Below are 24,009 nucleotides of genomic sequence, written 5' to 3' on the forward strand. Positions count from 1 at the left end.
TCGGTGAGGGATGTGAGTGCCTGAGCAAGGGATGCATCATGCAGCAATGGTTCCAAAGGCGTTGCAGGCAGCGCTGGCTATGTGGGTCTCTGCGACGGGTCCAATCCACGCATCAGTGTAGTTGCATCATTTCTACTCGAGGTTGCGCCATAAAGCAGAAGAGATGCACCGGTTCTGCTAGATCTACAGAGGCTGGCAGTGCACCTTAAGCTTAATTCCAAGGGCCCAGACAGGGGTGGCACCACTTGGCAGGGTAGACTTACAAATAGTAGAGTTCAGGTGTAGGTGCAAGGCAGTTGGAAGCCTGTTATGTCCGCGAGCCTGCAGATCAGGGGGCCTGCCAACTAGCCCTTGTAGTGACTCTAGGTTCTGGGTTCAAGAGATGCAGGTGCAGTCCACCTCACTCAGGCAAGAGGGCAGCAGTCTTTCAGAGAAGCAGTCCAGCAGAGTGGCAGTCCTTTCAGCAGCACTACTTCCTAGCAGAATATCCACTGGTCCAGAAGTATACCGAAAAGTTAATGTTTAAGGTCCAGTATTTATACAGAGTTGTGATTTGAAATAGTGATTAGAGTCCAGAGTCATGGCTGTGAGTTGCACAGGTGCCATGATTTTCTGGCCCTGGCTTCAGACTAATTACCAGGGGCATGCAGTGTTTTGTGTGGACACAGGACACAGCCTATTTAAGTGCAAGTGGGGCTGGGTCCAGCTCCTCCCTCCCATCCTGCCACTGATGGCCCATCCAGTTACAAATCAGCTCCCCATTGTGTGGGGCAGTCTAGGAGGACTACACAAAGCCCAAATGTCACCCACACCCACACCCAGACATGTGACCCAGAGTCAGGCTGCAGGCACCAAATGGCTGAGGCAAGAAAATGCCAGCTTTATAAAATTGGCATTTTCCGAACTGTAATTTAAAATCTGACTTTACCATCAATAAGGATTTTAAATTAGGAATCCAGAGACAACAAACATGAACCAGTTACATCTTCCCATTTGGAAATTAAGCTTATAAACTATAATAAGGTAATCACAAATGCTGGCCTATGGGAGATATAGGCCTTGCAGTAGTGAAAAACGAATTTAAGAGTTTTTTCACCACCAGGACATGCAAAACTTAACAGTACATGTCCTGCTTTTTTAATACATTGCACGCTGCCTCTGGGCTGTCCAGGGACTACCCTCGGGGTGGCTTATATGTATTAAAAAGGTAGGTTTGGAACTTGCCAGGTCAACATCGCAGTTTAAAACAGCCCACACAGGCTCTGCAATAGCAGGCCTGAGACATGGTTAAAGGGCTACTCAAGTGGTTGGCACAAACAGGGCTACAGGCCCACTAGTAGCATTTAATTTGCAGGCCCTGTGCGCTTGTTGTGCACTCTACTAGGGGCTTATAGGTAAATATAATATCCCAATGATGGGTCTGCCAATCAAACTATGTTTTGGGGAATGAGCACATTCACTTTAACAGTGGTCAGCAGTGGTATAGTGAACAGAGTCCTAATTCCCAAAAAAGAAAAATCCAGCGAAATTAGAGGAAAACAGGCAAAAAATGTGGACGAAGCCCACCCTTAGGCTGTCAGGTTTAATGGGGAGCATTGCAATCCTTTCTAGAAAATTTTGCCCAAGTATCTAAGGATGAAAGGAAATACACTTTAACACCATGTGATGACCTCCATTTTTAATGGTAAGCATTATTTATTCCAGCCCATTAATTAAGACTGAAGGTTCTACAGATGTTTCACGACTCATAGTTTACCAGCCATAGAGAAGTTAATGCCACTCTAGAATGACTTCTTAGAACTTTTTGGTGGCTTTCCATTTGCAAGGATACTGAATTTTATGTGGCTTTCCACCTGTTCCGTGCTCAAGAGATAGCATCTCATTCAAACATCAGGGTTGCTAGAGCCACTGCTACTCTTGTGCGAAGTTGGAGGTTCATGACATCGATGGCAATAAAACTCCAAGCGGGGTGTAGTCTGGACCCAGGAAAGTGTCAGGGGCAGGGTACTGCTCAGCACTGGTCCCAGTAAAGTCCTCTAAATTCAGACTTAGAGACTTTTCTGGAAGTCAAGATCCTTTCAGCAGGACAAACCAGCAAGTTGAGTTCGACTGGTAGTTTGACAGTGGTGGCTGCGGCTCAGCTACAATCTGGTGGTAGTCTCTGGTTCTTTTTGCAGAAACTTTAGAAAAAGTTTCTACATATTCAGTCATGCAGATTTTTATGGCGAGAGAATACACTCCAACATAGACCAAGGCTCCAGGACCATATGGGTACTATTGGGGGTTAGGACTCTATCTCCCAGAAGTCATAGCAGGGTCCAAGGCAAATCCAGTTGGAACTGGTCAGCTGGGCTCAGCAGATATTTGGGCTTCTTCAGTTTTTATGCTACAGCAGCTGAACAGGAGAGTAGCCAACCCACCCTTGGAGTTCACTCTTCTGTCCTGAGTACAAGTGGGGAGCAAATCCAGCCCTTGGAGTTTCCCTCCATAGATTTAATAGCAGGTGCAGTCAAACGTCTGTCTTTCACAGGTCCACGGGTGTTTTGAATACGGTACTGAGGGTGTCACTTTCATGCCCAGTGATAGTCTGTGGGTGGGGAAACTCCTGGCCACTCCCTAACCAATTGGCAAATGTTCCCAGGGATTGCCCTACCCACTTTTGCTTCATGCCTTTTGGCCCTCTAACGCCCCAGCTCCAGGCCTTGCTTTTATCTCGGTCAGTTTCCTAGGTAAGGATTGCTGCTGTGTCCTCCCATTGACACTGATGGAGTAGCAAGACTTACTTTTTGCAGCCCGCATAATGCCCCGTACTTAGGAGAATCTCTCCCTCTATTGAAGTTGTCTGACTCCAGGCACTCATTGGGGCGCTGGCCCCTATCCATGAGGGCCTAGCAGGAGACATTAGATCCAGGGCACCACAGCCCTTTCATTGAACATAATCAATTGATGGAATGCCAGCGCATTCTCTCTTTGGTGGTAAGCACAGCCCCATAGCATGCATTTTGGCAATTCATTTATTTACCCATTACGCTTGCCAATTTATATGTATTTTGACAATCCTAGTGAATTAATCAGGTACTCACTGTGTTTCCTTTTCAGGTTTCCTGTCTTTGGGTACCCCAAGTGAGTAATTTCTCTTTTCCTTACACTATGGTGGTGTGTTTATTCAGAATCCCAAAGGAGACAATCAGGTATATGAGTCAAACATTAATTAATTTGACATGCTACATGTGACATGACTGAGTAGTCGTTATTGTTTTTGCTTATCCTTTAGGTGTACCCCATTCTGTTGGTCCTGATGAGACCCAATATCCTTCGGTGGGTTGAAACGTTGTCAATACTTTTATAAAACCAAATGAAATAACCCCGCATTTCCCTTTATTGCTATAAGGGCACGCATTCATTTAATTTATATATGTGGTTGTTTGTTGTTCGGTGGAAGCACTTGAATATATGTTTTTTTTTTACTATATTCATGTATTGTAATTTATTCTTTTTGGTACCATTCTTTTGTTCACGTGGGACACTATGCACACTATCTATTTGTGTTCATGGAAATATAAGAATTTCATTTTCACTTAACGTTAAACAGTACAACTGTATACAGCCAATGTGCCTTGCTTTTATCTGTTATCGCAATATATCTCTAATAAGAAACATTGTTTTCACAATAATCCTACTCGCTATTGCAGCACCTCCTGTTTCACTGTAAACTATAGCACAGTGCCCCTCGCTATCTACAACCAATTTAGCAGTAACTTTCTTCCCTTGTGCAGGGCTCTGGATATACTCCTAAGGTGTGACCTAGGGAAGTGAGAAACTCACCCTGCAAACCAATTGTGGAACAGGGTTTCCCCACACTAGAATTATGTCACTCAGGCTACTTGATAATTGCAGGAGGAGGACTAGGTCTGCGTTACAACTGCTTGTGACAGGGGATGCCTCTTTTAAGCTTGTGCATTTGGTGGCACATATCCTAGACCATCCTTTCAGAAGGAGGTCTTAGCCCCTCCCAGCCCTAACCTCGCTGTTCCCTTTCCTGGGTGCCATTCACATCACCTTGCAGGAGCCCAGCAGGCTACTGGAGACTATAGGCAGGAAAAAGTCAACTTTCAAAAAGTGGCATATTCAAAATAACAAATTAACATCTGACTTGACCATTAGATTGGATTTGAAAATACTATTAATTGGATTCCTTGAATCATGGTTCTAGGTATTCACAGACAGAAGTTTTGCATTCTAAGGTGTTATGATGTAACCCAGTGCTTTTCTATGGGAGAGACAGCCTTGCCAAAGTGAAAAATGACTTTGGAGTTTTTTACCGAGAGGACATGCAATGCAATTACAATACAATACAATATACTACTTTTTAAATGCCATGCACACAGTCCTGTGGCCATTTAGGGCCTACCTTGACTTATCAGTATTAGAAGGAAGGTTTAGGCCCGGCACAAGGCTTTTTTGCCAGGTCAAATTTACAACTTTGAAACTGTTACTCAGGCAGCAGGGGCTGGCCTGAAGATATCCTTTACCTTGTCACTTTTTTGGTGGCACAATAGGTGCTGCAGTCCACTGCTGACATTTAGATTACCAGTCCTGGGTACACAGAGTACCAAATGATAGAGTCTTATATGTAAGGTATGAAATGCCAATCAGGGATAAGCCAATTTTGCAGATTTTTAGGAGTCAGAGCACATACACTGGACACTGAACAGCAGCGACCCAGTCACAGTGTCCATACACCAGCAACAAAATCCAGCAACGAGTGGAGGGGGATATTCAAAAAGGGCATTTTCTTACTCCATCTATCTATCTATATATGGAACTGTCTATCTATCTATCTATCTATCTATCTATCTATCTATATATCTATCTAAGCATTTATGTAGGATATTTATGAAAAAAAATACATTAGTTCACTGAAATGTAATCAAAGTAGATTTCTCTTGTATTTATTCTTCAGAATATATCCTCTCATAGCTTTATGATGTGCTTAAAAGTGTAAAGAAATGTTATAGTAACCGCTGCACTCCAAAGTGGACGATGTAAGCCAAAAGTCAAAAATTAAAAGTTTTTTAGGTGCTCCGGGAGATCACCTTCTGGTTCAAAAGGTGCAAAATAGTTTCAAAACATAGAAAGCCTTACAGACGGTAAGGACTATCCCTGGGCACTCTTGATGCACATCAGTGCGTAAATAAGTGAATATTTAGCTGTACTTCATATGTTAGCAATGTAGTTTTTAATTGGTACAATCCAAATGGTAATCAAAACAGTCTCATTATTGCATATTTCATCATATGTTAATGACGTTTTGATGTAGACGATATAATTGAAGGTTTTACATCGTTTTAGTACTCCATAATAGAATTCCATGATAGAATAAAACCCAGATGCATTTCGTGCTAGTTAGCACTTCTTTAGGGGGAATCTGTGTAAGAATAAGAAAAAGAAACGCTATAGAAAGCTGATAACTGGGTGCTGCGTTAAGTCAAAAGGCTGGGTAAAAGAAGTGCTCATATCAGTCTGTTAGCATGTGCCCGTGAACTTACGCGTGTTCATAAAAATAGTGTGCACCCATAGCTTTAGGAAAACGTTAAGATTTTAGAGTCATATACAAAAATGAAAATAAAGCCATGTTAAAGTGCATGCGGAGCCACGCTGTGATCGTAGCACCCAAAAATGCCCGTACTTAAAATAGTGACAAAGTAAGGACAGTGGAGGAAATGGTTGTAGAAATTAGGTGACAGGGTGAAAGCCTCTCTTTACGTGCCCAGAGGGTGCGGGATATTGTAAGAAGATAGCAGATAAGTAAACTGTGCCGTGCATGCAATTTAATCGGTGCCGGTAAGTCTCAGCCCGAAAGTTAGAAAGTTAGAAAAACTAAAACGATATAGTGCCGCTTACCAGGCATGGAGTGAATCAGTTGCGATAGAGAAGGTTGATAGGTCCGGTCGGACCGAACGGCAAACCGGAAGACGCCGAGCATGCGCACATGCTCCTGTTTAGAAAGTGAATTCGAGAGCATAAAAATAGGACTACGTGCTGGATATTAGACAGGAAAGTAACTAAGAGTGATATGAGTTAGAAACTGCTGTGAACCAAAGAAAGAATAGTGTTGAAGGGAATCAGAGACAGCCCTTAGAAGGAATACAAAGATGTATATATTTAATTAGATGTGGATCAAAGTATACACATAAGATTGCAAAGGATCGTAGTGAATAAGAGAGAAAAAAAAAAAGGAAAAAAAAGGAAAAACGAAAAAGAATGCAAGAACAACAAGAAGATAAATTGAAGAAAGCGCAATGGGTGTGAATAAGGAAAAAATGAGTCAATGGAGATTAACAGGCAAACGAGAGATCAAGGGAATCTTTACACAATAAACAGAATACACAGGGAGTGGTCATAAATGACAACTAAATTCTAATCTGTCATTAAATCCTTTCGGATGTAGCGCATGAAGAAGGTGTATCCAATGCAGTCACGTTGTAGTAAATGTTTGTTGTTGTCTTTGTGTGGTAATTTATTAACCACTTCCAAAATTAGAAAACAAATTTGGCTGGGATTATGCGATTGTGCAACAAAGTGTGCGGCAATGCAGGACTTTAGGTTCTTCATGCGGATGTTACTGCGATGTTCCGTCAGTCTCGTTTTGATTTTACGTTCAGTTTTTCCCACATATGGGAGGCCACAAGGGCACTTTAACATGTATACAACATTGGTTGTATCACAAGTAGCGTTCACTTGGAGATGAATCGGAGTGCCTTTCATGGGGTGAGAGAGAATGTTACCAGGTATGATACTGCTGCAGTGCCCGCAGTTGTGACACGGTATAGTTCCTTTGAAGACAGTATTTATGGACAGTGATGGTTGTTTTAGTAGAGATTGTATGTTATTGGAACGTTGGTAAGCGAAAATTGGTGGTTTGTCACCATTTGGATTGTACCAATTAAAAACTACATTGCTAACATATGAAGTACAGCTAAATATTCACTTATTTACGCACTGATGTGCATCAAGAGTGCCCAGGGATAGTCCTTACCCTCTGTAAGGCTTTCTATGTGCTTAAAAGTGTGCCATCTCATGTTGCCTAGCTCCTGGGCCAAATTTATCATAGTTCCTGTCTTTAAAAAGAGAAATAGACTGAATCCCCGCTGCTACAGACCCATATCAAACTGGATTCCATAATCAAGAACGTTTATTGAGTTATATATAAGAGAATTCTGGACTGAGATATTGACAATTAAATCCTCTGTGAAACACAATATGGGTTCTATGAGGGGCTAGGTACAATCGAGCAATGTTTAATTTGCATCTTTTTATTAACAAATATACCATTGCCAAATAATTTAATTGTACCTGGCCTTTATTGACTTATTTAGCGCCTTTGACTTTATTAATGGGTCAAAATTATGGCAACATTTTAGACTATTTGGGCTGGAACGTTTCTTGTGGATTTTTTGGTTGCATTATACTATGACTTATCAGTCAAGCTGAGGTTTGGGAATAAGGGTCAATGTATATAGTCCTTTAACCTTGAAAAAGGGATGACACTGGGTTGCGTGCAGGCGCCACATCTATTTCTTTGGTATGTTAATAATAAAATTAATTTTGTTTTGATCACGAGTGGCCAGGATGTGCCAACAGCGGGAACTAGTATGCAACTCTTTTGTATGTTGATGCCGCTGTACTACTAGCATGTGCCCCATGAGCGTTCAGTACTCTATCAAACATTTTGGTTCTTTTATGGAAAATCCAGACCTCTTGAAGACTTTTACTAAATCTCATGCAATGTCATGTGGTTCCAATAGCTCAAGACCACACCATTCCCACAAAGGATTTTGTTTTTGGAGAAAGTGTGGCAATTTCATTATTTTGGTGTCATGTAAGACTCCAATGCCTCATGGGCAACCTACCTGTCTGGTAAATGACAAACATTTTCAGTCTGTTGACAAAACTTTCAATGTTATATCTAATATTGATAGTAAACCTATTGAATAATTGTAAAACATTTATAGGATGCTATGTGTTCCCATTGTGTCCCATGGTGCGGGAATTTGAGGCTCCACTGACACCAAGAATATGCAGGTTGAGGTGAACCCGTTCTACTGTTGCATTCTATCCCTACCTCTGAGTTCTTCCCTTTTTTTTTAGTAATGAAGTATTTGTGCTATCCTATGTTGAAAACCTCATCAAACTTACTACATTACTATTATGGATTATGGATTTCAATGTGGAGTAATCCTCAAGGGGCAATAAATAAAGATGTTATTCTTGATTCGTTCAGTTGTGCAAATAGGCCCAAAATACTGCGGCTGTCTTATATATTAAGGCAGCACTGACAGATTTAAATAGGCCCTCTTTATTCACTAATCCCTTTTCTAAATGTAACTCTGCTAAAGTCTGGGTGAACTGAGTTTTATGAATAAAAGGAAAATATCTCTATAAGATTTGAAACTTTAAAAACCCACCATAAAAAATGATGCTATCCGTCAGACCACAGTGAAAATTGAACTGTATTGCTTTGTGGACAAGGGTGCATGGGAGCGAGGTCTTTTGACTAGATTTAAGCACTGATTCATTCTGTACCTAACCTTGCAACGATACCTCTGAAAAGACAATGCTGCATTTTATGATATTTTGTGAATATTATCTGGCTCACTCTAGAAAATGGTTTAACCTAATTTCAGTGCTCCATAAATATGATATTTATCAATGTAAGCCTGCTCTATGATTCTAACAAATGTTGTGATGTTTGTTCTGCTGTAGGAGCCTTTTTTTTTAAATCCGCTGTGGGTCACTATAACTCTATGATGTTTTAACATTCTTAATTATTGTAATTGCCTTAAATTTTTACTCACTGTTAGAAATTGGGTATCTGGTTGGTAGCTGTATGCACACTGCCCAAGCAGGAACCACAATTATAATCACAGTACTTAGGAGTGTAGGAGCTACTTACTATGGTTACCCCCACTTTTTGCTGATGCTCAATGTTTTTCGACTTTAATCTGGCTGGGGCCCTGCTAACCAGGACCCAAGCTTAACTACTTCCTCTCTAAATTGATTGCAAGTACTTTAGGTACACTCCAGTTTGGTTACTGGGGGTCTCTTGTGAGTCCCTAGTATATGGTACACCAGGTGCTAAGGGCATAGGTACCCCAGAGGCCTACCAGGGGCTGCAGCATGTATTATGCCACCCCTGGGAAGATTTCCAAAATGACATCGCAGGACTGCTACTGCAGCCTGGGTAAGGTGGTGCATGCACCCCTTACTAAGATATAGGTTACCTATATCTCCCTTAGATCACTGCACATAGAAACCTATTAGTCATCCCTATGGCAGGTCTTAACAATCCTGAAGGCAGGGCGCTTGGTTTCATGTGGTAGGGTGCCCATTCATGAGCAGAGCCCCTCTGCAGCCTTCAGAACCTATTTTCTGGGGCTGTTCAGTGATGCAGCCAGACCATATACTCTTAAGTGCATTATAACCTCACAGTAAATGCTAACTTTGGAATGGCTGCACAGAAACATGTCATATTTGGTGTCAAACACTATGGAACCCCCCCCCCACATCCCCCCTTGCCAGTCCTGGCGGCGGGGGTAGAATTCCACCCTTCTAGAAGGAGAGACATGTACACACTGGCATCACAAAATGGATGCTGGCCTCCTGCTGCTGACCAAAACTCCGGCAGGGGAGCCCTGGACAATAACCAGCTCCCAGACAGGCTTTAGTGTATTGGGGCTGGGTGGGTGCACTCTGAGAGTGTTTTGAAATCTGCACTGGGGGCACATTTGGTGTCCCTGTGCATAGTCCAGTTCAAACCGGTTGCAGTGCCTACCAGCCCCTGCTCTGGCGCGAAACTGGTCCGAGGAAATGGGTGTAGCCATCCCTCTTTCCAGACCCTCCCATAGGTGAGTCCCCAGAGTATGTCCAACCCCTTACTTAGGTATAAGTAAGGAACCCCTGGCAATAGGACTTTAGATTCCACCTGGATGAAACTCTGAAACAGAATCCTGGAACTTCGACGCTCTACTCAAGACTAGAGGATGAAAGAATCTCCCTTGGGGTCAAGGAGTGACTCCCCTGCTTGGCAGGCACCAACAAATCATTTGCCTGTCTGCATCTACAAAGCTCATGCCGGACTCCGAAGTATTTGCAGCCCAGGAAGAGGATTTCCAGACTTCTCAGAGGCTGACCCGAATCCCCAGCAAAGATGAGACCCGCAGCCAGTGCTTAATTTGTAAAATATGAAGTGTAGGTGCTCACAGTTTTTAAAGAGGCCACACCCACTTCTGCAGCTCCGCTCACTCCCTCCAGTGGCTTCACACACTTCCCTTTATTGGCTCCTCCCACATCTACAAGCCTCAACACATCAGAGCCTCCTCCTCACTTTTTGAGTTCTGCAACAAGATGAAGGCCTAGGTCTTCACAAGAGCACCTCAGGCACCTCACACCTACACACCTGCTCAAGTTCCTGGATACCCTCCTGTGTGATTAGTGCACTGTACAAATCAATATACCATAACATAATATAACATATAGGAAGCTTATGACAACAACTTAAAAGTGAACTCAAATTAGAGAATGTGTGTAAATCTCAAAATGCAGCTTTAGGAATGGTCATTTGACGACTTAAGGCAGCTTTGAAAACAAAAGAAAATGTGGTTGTGCTGTGCTGTTTAAACTAAAAGAAAGGATGACGGAAGGAATATATTAAAGAAGGCAGTAACAAATGCAGATAGGAAGAGGAGCACTGGAGTAAGGACATAAATGATTAATGGATGAAAGAAGGAGGAAATTAGAAAAGAATGTGAAAGGAAGAAGTGAAGGGACAGAGGAAGAAACACACCATGTATGTTTGTAAAGCACATATTCACCAGAGGGGGCCTTGACACCAAATTAAAAATGTTGTTAGCCAGCTCAACTGCACTATTTTTTTGTATATATAAAGATGAAAGACTGAGTGGCCACACCAAGATTTCAATTTATGACCCTGAGATAGAACACAGATTCCTGGAGTGGATATAAACATATGTGAAAGAAGGAAAACATTTAAAGGGAGAGTGAGGGAGACGGGGAGGTATGAAGGCAAAGATAAATACAGTAGACAAAGAATGTGAAATGTGGAAAGCAGAGATTGGGATTGCAAGATTGGAGTGGAACGTGATGAGAAGGAAAAGAGAAAAGAGGAGAAAGGCAAGGGAAGAAGGCGGACAGTGGGGAGCGTTTGAGATTAGAGTGGAAGGGAAAGATGGAAAGGTGAACAATGAAAAGCATTTAATGAGGGGAGGCAGCAATTAAGAGAAAACGCAGATGTAGGCCAGAAAGTGAAGGAAGATTGGAGAGAAGTGAAGGAGTGAGGCGTGATGGGGAGTAAGAAAAGCAGATTACGAGGGAGAGCAAGCAAAAAGTGCACCTCTGCTTTATTAAATATACAGTCATCAATTATGTAAAATTGAGGGGTGACAGGAGTGTATCATTCTTGGCCTGTCTCATCAATGCACAGCGGTGTTGTCCAAGACACACAATAGTGATTCTTAGCTGTGTTACGTATTATGCCATCAAAAGATGTTTTGTACCATCACAATAGGTATTCCCAATAAAACATAATAAAGTGTCAGTTATACCATTGGGATTACACTTTGATGGAGAACCACGCACTCATGCTTCAAACAAATAGTTCTATTACATGATCAGGCTATAAATCAGAAAATGCCACTGCCACCTTTTTTCAAATGAAGTCAGACATTCAACCCCATTCAGAGAGGCTTCCACGCACACTTTTTAACTAATAAAACACAAAATTCAACTGAGTCTGCTGCCCGTGCTATATTAGGATTGTAATTTAATATCAGCAAGTAACAAAAGGACGTCTGTGACAAAAAACAGAAATCCACTGAGCTATCGACATAAAAATAGTTCTGTCATCTGCATGGCACATGTTCTACATTACTCCTCTGTGCAACAGTCAAAATTACAACTAAACACAACTCTGATCTCTTTCCAACAGGGACATAAGGGGTATACAGGAAATAGGTCTTTGGGGGTGATAGATATCAGCAGGCTTGTACGGGTGTGGGGGGGAGGTACAGAGTGCCCAACACAGCCTAGCCCCTCTGATAACATGTTTTGAATCAATGCTATTTTTCTCCAAGTTGAAGCTTAAAAATACCCTGTGTATCCTCTCGCTGGTTGGGGGGAATTGGGAAAGTCTCCTGGCTCGAGTGGCCAAGACTGAGAAGGACTTCGCAGTCTCACGTGCGAACTCTTAAAGTATGGATACTCAGGGCCCAGTGCCGACTTTAATACAAAGAGAAGGTGGGGAGGGGTCCTGTGATAGCAAGGGCAGGAGCCAAGGGGCACTGTAACAGGAGTGAGCGAGTGTTGTGGCAGGGAGGGGCATTGTGAAACAGAGGGGAAGGGGCTGTAAGCAGAGGGGCAATGAGAGATAGGTGAGAAAGGCACTGTGGAGAGAGGGGCACTGTGATAGCGGGAGAAGCTCACTGTGGAGAGAGGGTCACTGTCGTAGGTAGCAGTGGGGCACAGTCACAGTGGCAGGGATGGGAGACATTCTTCAAGGCGCTTGTGGCTGTAATGGTGCCTATTGCAGAAGGGAGAGGATGAGTGTGATAGGGACGAGACGGTACTGGGACAGGTAGGAGCAAGGGACTAATACACTGACTGGCAGGAAGAAATCTTTTCACTTTTGGACCATACTCAGCAGCTTCCCATATTTTGTTATTACTCTGCAGGGCCTTGTCTGGGCATCTGAGGCAGGCGGTTACTGGGCAGTTTCGTGTGCCGCTCTGCAGGAATTTATCAATGGTGTTCCACGGCCAAGCACTATTCTGTTGCCGATAGGATAACAATTGTGTGTAAAAAAATGTACACACAACTCACCTAACCTTACAGCTTTGGCTACACAGGAAAGCGCAGACCGCTGGCTGGCGCTGCTGAAATTATAATCTCAGTTCATCGTGTGTGCAGTTTATACTGCACATGACACAACACACCAGCCCTTCCCCCACCCTAAAGACCAGCCACAGGTGCTCACCAAATCAAGAACACTAGCAGCCTGCACCAAATCTGAACGTGAGGCTTTTTAATGGCCTGTGCACAGTGCTGGCCATTGCACCGACTGTGCATGGGAGAAAAATTCAATAGACCCAATCAATGCTATTTTTCTCCAGGTTGAAGTTGAGAAATTCCCTGTGTATCCTCTCTCAGGTTAGGGGGAATTGAGAAAACCTTTAATACAAAGTGATGATGGGGAGGGGTGCTGTGAGAGCGAGTGCAGGAGCCAAGGGGCACTCTAACAGGTGTGAACGAGTGCTGTGGCAGGGAGGGGCATTGTGATACGGATGGGAAGGGGACTGTAAGCAGAGGAGCACTGAGATATAGGGGAGAAAGCCGCATGCACCCTGCCAGCATGGGCAAATCCTTTGCATGCGCACTACTCATTACAATTCCCCTCTCGACAGAATGCTTTATTAATCCCTCGGTAACTTGCAGTGTACTGTTCACAAACTTCCCGCCTATAATGATTTATTTTTAAAAACGGTTTCTCGGTATCAGTCAAATCTCAGTGAAATCAGATTTCACTCTAATGCTTATTGAAATGCCATCAATTCAATAGCGTATAATCTAGGTACTAATACAATGACTGGCAGGAAGAACAGTTTTCACTTTCGGACCACCCTCAGCTCCTTCCCATAATTTGTTAAGCTGCAAGGCCTTGTCTGTGCTTCTGGGGCAGGCAGTTAGCGGACAGTTTGCTTAGGGTGCCGTTGTGCAGGATTTTATCGATGGTGTCCAACGGCCAAGCACTATTCTGTCACTCCGTTACCCGTAGGATAACAGTTGTGTATAAAATAATGCTCGCACAACTCACCTAACCTTGCAGTTTCAGCTACACTGGAAAGCGCAGACTGCTGGCTGGCGCAGCATATATTATGCTCCCAGTTCATCATGCGTGCAGTTTATACTGCGTAGGACACAACATCCCCCTCCCCCCCCGAAGACCAGGCACTGGTGCGCGCCAAAGCAAGAACACTGGCAGAATGCATCAAATCTGAACTTACGGCTGCACAAGCCTCGCTCTGAGGCTGGGGCATTTTAATGGCCTGTGCACAGTGCTGGCTGTGCATGGGAGAAAAACTCAATAACTCAATAACAAAATAACAAAATAACAAAAAGTTGTGAGAAATAGGTGCCGATGCTCAGCACCGGAAAGCACCTGCACTAATTAAGCACTGCCCGCAGTCCTCGTGAATAATGTGGAACCGGAACTCCTGCACTCCGTGCACATTTGCAAGTACATTAACTTCTCAACGTCTCTTGAAGTTGTGCTTTGGGTTACCTGTAGCCCGAGCCCGAGTACCTTTTGCACCGAAGATTTTGTGCCTACACTTCACAAGTGTTCTGTGAGCCCGCTTCTTGCATTTCAGCTTGAGGCTCCTTTGCGATCCCTGGTCTGTCAACTGGTGGGTCCCTGTGAAGGCAACTCTGATTTTCCTTGGGCATTTCTGGTTGCTCCAGACATGCCCTGACTCTCCACCGCGTGGTTTGTCCCTCGAACCTTGCTGGTCCAACCCGACGCATTTCTTGACTTTCTGCGTGGTTCGCTGTTGCAAAGGCTTGTTGGGTCCAATCCGGTCACCGATGCTGCAGCACTCAACATCCTTTGTGGGACAGCTTAATTCCAGCTCCTGGTTGTCGACGATGCCTCCTGGTCCTCGTGGCTGAAGAGTCAAGCTTCACCTCTTTCACCTGAAATCACCCGACATCGGTGGGCATTCGACTATCATGCCCCTGGTCACTGGCTAGTGACCCAGACTCTGTCCCCTCGACTTTCAGGTTCCTCTCATCTCCTGTCCGGGCTTAGATCACATCAGACACTTTCCACTTCTACGGCAGCAGCACTTTGAAGCAGATAGACATGGAAAACGACGACGATTCCCAACACCAAAAGACACCTATGCACCCGGCTTCCCTGGGTGAGGTAACTCGAGTACTCCGAAGCTTCCATAGGTGTTGGCCCTAGAACCCCTTAAGTCTAAAGGGGTTTGCTCAAAGCCCTCCTCCAAGTGTCCTTAATGTTTAAATTTCCAACCGCGACTTTCCCCATAGAAGCTAACGGTGATTCGCCTCTGTGTTCTCACACTGCACACTATATATAACTAGTGGACAGCATATCCCAGGCCAACTTCTTACACAGTAAGTCACATACACACCATAAGTTAACCTGTGCTCACCCCCTGGTAGCTTGCACAGAGCAGCCAGGTTGAACTTAAGAGGCAATATGTAAATATTCTGTGCGACATTTCAAACAGTAAAGAAGTGAAAGCACCACAAAAAATATACTACACCCAGTTAGAAAACTGTAACTTAATTTAATGAATATAACAAGACCAAAATCACAAAAATCCAATAAGTAGAACCAGAGTTATGGATTTTTAAAGAATAAACTAAAATGTAGAACTTTTCGGCATAAAGGGCCAACCAGGGATATCTGGCTATGCTAGACAGGGTCAAATCAAAAGGTTCAGGGCGATCACGATGGGGCACAGTTTTGACATAGGGGTCAGCCTTTACCTGCTGCAAAGTACCTCAGTTGCATCATCAACAGGGCCAAGATGTGGGAAGCAAAGAGACGATGCATCGTCGTCAGGGTCAGCATGCAAGAAGCAAAGAGGTGATGTGTTGTTGTTAAACTTCACAATGAAGACAATGCACAGTAGAAGATGCACTGGGAACGGCATTGATTGAAATGCGCCAGTTCTGAGCAGCGCAATGGTGATGCTGTGTAGATTTCTGCTGGAGCAACACTTTATACATACTTCCAAGGGCCCAGGACTAGATTGGCACCACTTGGCAGGGCAAGACTCACAGATGACAGAGTCCACGTAGTAGCAGTAGTAAGCGTTATTGTTTAGTTAATCAAAACCATTGCAGCTTGATTAAAACAAATAAGAGCTTTTAAATATTCAAAGTGCAATGTGCTATGTGCTAAAGTGCAATTACAGATTACAATGTGCATTACTGAAAAAAAGTTAAAAGTGACAGTCTTGCCCCAGCAGCCAAGTTCAGGAAAGATAGTGCACAGTAGATGCCTCAGTCCAGGATCCTGCAATAATAGAACAGCAAGATGTCCTGCTCTAGCACCCAGGTCTCTAGCTGCTCCAAAAATAAACAGGCATAAGCTTTGGCTTCCATGTCCAGAAGGGCACTCAAATGATAGTTTGATGCCAGTGTTCAACTCCCCTTCTTATATATGGGGAACGAATAGACCCTCTCCAGGCTTCAGGGATGGTTGCAGTTTGAAAGGTGATGTTGTAGAAAGCAGTTATCACCCTGCCCCAGTTGTCTGGGGCACATTTGATTAGATTCGCAGGGAGGCCTTCAGGGCCTGGAGCTCCATCGTTTTTCAGGTTCCTAATGATGCTCTCTACCTTCTTGGTGTTAGTTATTTTAGCGATGGCAATTTGGGTCTTAACTGGGTGTAGATCTGAATCTTGTCCCCTGTATCAGCTCTGTTTGGAGGCTTGGCCATTGTTTCTCCAGTTACTAAGTCTGAGGTGGAATTGTGCTTGCCCTTCGTTGCCAAAGGCTTGTTGTTAGACTGGGAGTCTGAGGGGTGATTCATGAATAGTTCCGATATGTGCCTTACCCAGGTCTCTTCTGGAACACCATTTTCCAAGGTTTACATTGCAGTGTTTTAATTCGTAGATGTGATCCCAGAAGCGTGCTTGGTTTTGGTCTTTGAGCAACTGGGAGATGGTTCTTTTTTGATTTTTTCCTTCTTTGGTCTCCCATACAGTTTTTTTGTAGATTAATCTCATTTGTTTTACTTTCGCTACTGAGCTTGTGGAGGTTTTTTCGTCTGTGAGCCCGCAGGGCTTTGCGAAGAGCTCTTCGGATGGAGTTGATGGCTTTATTATACTGGAGTTTCCTAAAAGAAGAGCGCTGAGATCTTCGACTCCGTTTGCCCACTTCTTAAGCACTACTTATGGATGTTTCGGACTTGATATAGGCTTCTGAGTGCCTAACTAGGCAATCACTGTTTCGGTATGTTCTGTATGGTCTCCATCTTATCCTTTTTACCAGGTATACACGCTGCTCCCCTGTTGGGATGCCCACATGATTACTCTTGCCCACTGTTTGAGATGTTAAGTCCAGTGTGCACATAGGATTGCGGTCACTTTCTGATTCATCGGCTATTTCAAAATGTGCAAGCTTTCCTACTAGGTGCTCAGAAAGAAAGATGTAGCAGGGTCGGATTGGGATCACAATTTGGCCCGGGCACGGACGAAAAAAGTGGCCCACATTTAAGGGGCGTGGCCCACATTCAAGGAGCGTGCCCTTTCGTAATACCAGTCGGCGTACCCCTGCTCCCGGCTGGTATTACGGTGCTTCTGTCATTGCATCCAGATATGTAAAACAAGTAACATTACACCTACAATCAGCCAGGACTATTGGCTTTGTCAATGGTTGTTAGTTGCATAAGAAAAATCAAACACCATTTGCACAGACAAGGAAAGAAAGTAGGAGGATACTGTTCTTGTGCAGGACACAGGGCCAAGGTGACAATGGCCTACATGCTGACCAACTAAAAAAACCAGCAAGGCCCCTTTCTGTCACAAAATTATTCGAGCCCTCCAGCGCAGGAGCACCTGAATAGCAGCGAAGCCACTGCTATTACTAACCTACTTAGCCCTCCCCAGACCTTCAGCTGAGGAGCACACGAACAGAGGTAAGGCCCCTACAATTAGTAAATTAATCAGCCCTCCCCATCCCTCCAGGCCTCAGGGCAATGTCCTGTCAGGGGAGCACAAAACACAGCTGCTGGGTCATCCACGGTAGCTAGGGGGAGGCTGAGGTGAAGATGGTGCGAGTCCAAATATCACCTGGCCCCCACAGCGAGACCCATTCTTCCTCGCCCACTATGCCTTGAATGTGAAGGGCTGTGGGCGAGGTGTTAAGAGGAACACTGTTTCTGGGCTGCATGGGCCCCAGGCGGCCCGAGGTGAAAATGTCTCAAAGGTCTGAGCAAAACCTGGCCCCCAGGGAGGCCGCTTCATGCAAACAATCAGCCCTCCCCACCCCACCCTCAGCGTGATTGCCTGGCAGGGCAGGGGTGAAGGAGAGGCCACAGCTGATGATTGCTGTAGGGCCCCACAGCCAGGCTGCTTTCATTTCTCCGTGCCCTCTGTGGGCAGGTTTTTTTCTCCCCTTTCCAAGTCCACTCTCTGTGGACTGGGACAGGAGAGAAAAAACCGACCCACAGAGGGCACTGAGACACTGGCCCTTAAGCCGATGCCCGAATGCCCGCATTGCCAATCCGCCCCTGAGATGTAGTCTATGGTTTATATTCCTTTGCAGGTTGGCAGGAAGAGTGGTGCTGTCAGGTGGCGACCCCAGGTCTGTCATGTTAAAGTCTCCTACAATTATAATTTTGTGATGCGGGTTATCTAAAAGGAGCCGCTCAATACTATCAAGCAACTCTCCTGTCGTCGTCATGGCTTTTGTTAGGGCATTAAGAGAACAGTTAACCAGTGTCTGACCAATTGCTTTCTGATTGAGTTTCAGGCAAATGAGGGAAACTGCTTGAGCCACGGTGAAGCCAAGATCCAGTGTTGTGGCCTCCAACTTGCGTGCTTAATAAAGATGGAAAAACCACCTGAAGGGGCGTCCAAGGAGACTTGAACTGAGCGCTGGTGTGAAGATCTCATAAAAGCCTGTCAGGGTCGTCGAGCAAGAGCCAAGGTCTCCTGTAGGCATAGAATATCATTTGTCTCCAGATTAGACATTCATTGCCTGTTCCTGCTGACACTTTTGAGGTCGGCCATATTCCATGAAACTACTGAGATGTTGTGTTTACTTTTGGTCGTGAATGTCGAAGGCATATCTTGGGGCTAGGGACACTAGCCCAGTCTCTTTGGTGCCAGGATCTCATTCTTCCCCCATTTCCTCTGTGTGTCACTTGAGGTGTCACAATGTACCTCCCTATGGTTAGGTGAGCATGAAACTGTTAGGGCACATAAACCCTCAGCCTCTTCCTTGTCCCCACCTCATTTTCCTCCTGTTGTGACCTTCAGTATGCTTGTGGTTGTTTGTCTTGGAAGAGGATGTAGAAGAACATAAGATTATTTCACTGGTAAAGGTTTATGAAGTTCTATCCCCCATTCCGCGAAGGAGGCTTTTTCTGCCCACACCACGCCTCTGTCGTCCACTCGCGACCATTCCGAGGTAGTAGCTTCGCCGACTGAGTTTAAGATTGGGGGGGATAAAATCTCACCCAGACAAAGTCCTCCGAAGTTAGATGGTTCAGTGCGGCCATGTGGCTAAAGAGTTGCAGCAGATTTCCTCAAATAAGAGTGTCCTGGAGGCCTTCAGGGCATTAACAGGGTATGAAGACCAGCTCAGGGCGATCACACCCTTCCTCTTCTCCAGCTAGCTGGGTGGTGAGCTCTTGGGGACCAGCGTGGACTGAGGATTGTCCTCTACTCACCCACGAGGGTTCAAAAAGGTTGCAATTGAACGAATGAATGTATTTGTTGCCTAATAACTTAAAATGATTGCATAATAACTCAAAATCATTGCATAAATTGTGACACAGTATCATAGTTGATACTTAAAAACATATCTCATACCTTTGTTGTTCATGTATTAAATCATGTATCAAAAATAGCATTTAAAACAGTTCTCATACCTTTTGTGAGATGTGGGTTTTGCCCTAAAATGCGTAGGTTAAAATTACAGCTAAAAAAAAACTATTTTCTGCCTCCATTATATGATTATTGACTGTGGGCGAAAAAGTCTACTTAATACAATACAGTTTTCCTGTTTCTGGGGGGGGAAGCATCAATGTTTGCATCCTACTGTGTCAACTTTGCGGCCATGCAGTATGCGTCTATGTCGTTTTCAATTAAGATTTAGGGCGATATGTATCAACATTCCGTTTTGCGATTCCTAAATAGCGATTTTTAAGGAATCGCTATTTAGAAATCGCAAAATGGTATGTATGTACAAAATCGCTTCTTTTTAGAGAGTCCTTAATATTCCTTAATTGCGATTAGCAAATTGCTAATTGCAATTAAGGAATAATTTCCCATTCATTTCTAGGGGCCAGGAGGCCCATAGGAATGAAGGGGAAATTTGCGATTCGCAATTTGCTAATCGCAAATTGTGAATATTTTCAAGGGTGCAGGGGTGTCCAAAGGACACCCTGTTGCACCCATGAAATCTGCATGGGTGCACATGTGGTGCACATACATGCCCTAAGGGCATGTCTGTGCGTCACATGGCACTTTGAAAAATGAAAAAAAAAATATTTTGGTAGGAATTCGCAACTTACCACCATGGTAATTTGCGATTACTTAAGGCCAATTTGCAATTTTTTTTTGCTTCTTACATTGCATTTAAGGAATCGCAAAATTTGCGATTCCTTAAATGCAATCGCAAAATAAGGAATCACAGATTTTGCGATTCCTTATTCTGAACCACGTTTTGTTTAATACATACCATTTAGCAAATTCGCATTCGCAAAGGCCGAAATTCTGCGAATTTCGGCCTTTGCGAATGCCAATTTGCTTGATACATATCGCCCTAAGTCCCTTTAAGCCATGTTAAAGGATTTGCCAAATTTGGCAAGGTCCGAGGGCATCATGCAGGACTGGCGCAAAGAAAATGCATCAACACAGTTTCTGATACCATACCTTAGAAACATTGGTTGTAACAATATACGACGGTATTGGAGTAGGGCAAGACAGTAACATATTAGATGAGCCAACGATTCTGCACTGAGGTTACACAGCCTAAATCTGGTTCTGTTACTCAGGGATTTACAGCTACTGTTCAGCCCCTTAATTGGCAGTGGCACTAGGTGTGCCGATGAAATTTCTTTCAAGCATTTCCTTCCTTGACAGCTGTTCATGCATGGTTGGATTTTGTGGGTCTCATGTGCTTTCATTGGGCCTGCCAACACTCCGATATCCTTAACTCTGGCTATTTCTTCTTTCCTTGATAACTGGGTAGTTTGGTTATTTAGCGCCTTCTTAATTGCTGAATAGTTTAACCACTCTTTGGACCAGCACACTGTGGGTAGACCCAACACAGTCACTGTTTCCAGACAGTACTACTATGGGTTCTGTCCCCCTTCGAAAATTGTTCTCAGTACATCCTTAAACGATCCTTTCTGTGCTTTAGGGGCCAGATGTAGGTAGCCCAATACCTGTCGGTAACGGCCGAAAATACCGATTTTCGGCTGTTACCGACCGGTATTGAGCATTTGGGATGTAGGAGACAGAAAATCGTCCGAATCGGTAAAGTTACCGATTCGGTAAACATTCCGAATCGGATAATTTACCGAATCGGTAAATTTACCGAATCGCAACGGTTTGCGAATCGGTAAATTTACTGAATCGGTAAATTAACCGATTCTGTAAATTTACAGAATCGGTAAAATACCGATTCAGTAAATAAGAAGTGGTAAAATTGAATATTGAGATGTAGGTAAGCTCTTAAATACCGAATTTGCTTGAAATTCGGTATTTAAGAGTCAGTATTTACCATGGATTGAAATCAGGTGGTAACCAGGTGCAGCCTATAAAAAAGGACCCAAAATGCAATACTTTTTTCACAATGGCGGCATTTTATGTCATTGCGAGACGGCTACGGCTACAGGAGGAAGGAGAGAGGGAATGGCAGAGACAGGAGCAGGTCTACAGACAGAGGATCACCTTGTTCATGCTCACAGAGGCAGAGATTCTCCAGAGGTACAGGTTGGCCCCAGACACCATCTTGGACCTCATCAGGGACCTCCAACCACTGTTGGAGCACACTACCCCAAGGGCACACGCTATTCCACCCAACGTGCAGGTGCTGTGCAGCCTACACCTGCTTGGGTCTGGGAGCTACCAGAGTGTGGTTGCTGCGGTAGGTGGGGTGACCCGGAGCAGCCTGTCACGCTTTTTCCAAAAAATCCTTGACGCCATGTTACAGAGGATGGACCATTATATATCTTTTCCTGCAACCCATGCTGAACTGGTCCAAACAAAATCTGACTTTTACCAAATGGCGCGTTTCCCCAATATCATTGGCTGCATTGATGGCACGCACATTCCCATTTGTCCCCCTGCTGCCACCGAATATATATACAGGAATAGGAAGTCCACCCACACCATCAATGTGCAGGTGATCTGCAATGCCAAGTGCCCCATCACTGACCTTGTGGCAAAATTTCCTGGGAGTACCCACGACTCCTTTATATTTCAAAACAGCGGTATCTATGCACGGCTGACAGCAGGGGAATTTGGTGAAGGATACCTCCTAGGTAAGACACAGTGTGCGACCCCTTTAACACCTATTGCAGTAAGAAGTACATGTATGCATGTGAGTAATGTATTCCCATTTCCTTTTAGGAGACAGTGCATATTCCCTCCGCTCCTTCATACTCACCCCCTACCTCAACACCTCAACACCCAGCCAAAGGAGATATAACAGGGCCCACAAGAGCACAAGAAATGTTGTGGAGCGTACCTTTGGTATATGGAAAAGCAGGTTCAGGTGCTTGCACAAGAGTGGAGGTGCCCGGCAGTATACCCCCATCACCTGCTGTAAGATCATTGCTGCCTGTGCTATGTTGCACAACCTTGCTGTGAAGAAGGGCACAGAGGTGGTGTTGTCAGACTTTGAGGATCATGACGACGAGGTTGCTGTGCCTGAAACACGACCTGCTGGAGTGTCAACACCAAGTGATGGCAGATACAGACGTGAGGATATCACACGCAACTATTTCTGAGTAAGTAATGAGACAAAGACATATGTAGAATGCTAGAACACTAGTTTAATTTTGTAATGATGTCGGTATTTTAAATAACAAAAGTGCACCAGAAAGCATTTCACTGCAATGCTCACAGTGAGTTAACAGACACAGACAGGTGTTGTAAGCGCCCACCGTAGTTTAATGTGGTCACTACACAGGTATCCAAGGCACAAATTTGCAACACAAACTTTTAACTTTCAAAAATGTATGTCCAGGGTCACTAGCATTTGCGTCCACGCTTAGCACTGCCAGATGTATGTGGCTCACTGTGTTCGCTGGTCGTTTGGCCTGTAGCCTCACCTTGTCGCCTGCTGCTCCTCCTTGTCTCTACAATAAGGGGGCTTGCCATGCTGCTCCTACTTGTGGTCCCTTCACTCTCTGGCCCCTCAATAGCAGCAGTTTGTGCTGTTTGAGCATTTATTAGCGCCTCAAGAGCACCGGTCATTCCGGCTATGCCCCTTGTCAGATGATTGCTGTTTTGCGTCAAGACCTCCTGACTGTTCATGCTTCGCCTGCATAGCAGGGATGTGGCTGTGGCCAGGCGGTGAATTGCTTTGTTATTTTGCTGTGCACACTGCTTTTCCCTGCGCCTTGATGCTATTTCTGTGTCCAGTTTCGTGCACAGTAGCTGCACCGATTGTGTCATTTCATGTATCCCTGTAGCCATGTTCTTGTTTACTTCCACCAGTTCCCTGATGCCCTTTCCAATTTCTTCCATATTGATATTGAGATTGCGCATTTGTCGTTGACAGGACATGATGCCCTTTCCCTGCATCCTCTGAATCCTGACCGTGGTTCCCTCCAGGCCTTGGAACACACTGGACCCCTCCCCACGTGCACCTACACTCCTTCCTTGGACTGTGCGGCGTCTTGTGCTACTACGGACAGGCTCTGCGCTGGACTGCAGTGTGGCAGAGATATCATCTCCAGGCAAGGTTTGTGGGTCTTCAACCACCATTTCACCGGCAGCTGTCTCCATTTCTATCAGTGGGGGAACGACATGCCTCCTGCTTGGTTGTGCTGCAGGTGTTTCAACAGCCAGTGATGCTGGCATATCTGGGGAAGACATTAACAGAGGGGACCATGAACGTCGTGGGGATGCCTGCAAATCTTGAGTGATTTCAGGGTCTTGGGAAGGTGGCTGGCCACTCGGTACACCTGTGTCCTGTGATGCACTGGGACCTGGC

At 44.6% G+C, this 24,009-nt stretch overlaps 1 long non-coding RNA gene across 1 annotated transcript in view; it reads left to right on the forward strand.

Moving 5' to 3' along the window:
* Positions 1 to 19,654, forward strand: part of LOC144819346 (uncharacterized) — a 153,475-nt gene extending 133,821 nt beyond the window's left edge. Inside the window, exons 3-4 of the long non-coding RNA XR_013607303.1 lie at positions 3,100 to 3,123; positions 18,586 to 19,654. This is a non-coding gene — a long non-coding RNA (uncharacterized LOC144819346). The remainder of the gene's footprint in view (positions 1 to 3,099; positions 3,124 to 18,585) is intronic.
* Positions 19,655 to 24,009: the final 4,355 nt, after the last annotated feature.

Source organism: Lissotriton helveticus, chromosome 2_1 (assembly GCF_964261635.1).
Source record: "Lissotriton helveticus chromosome 2_1, aLisHel1.1, whole genome shotgun sequence".
Taxonomy (NCBI): Eukaryota; Metazoa; Chordata; class Amphibia; order Caudata; family Salamandridae; genus Lissotriton; species Lissotriton helveticus.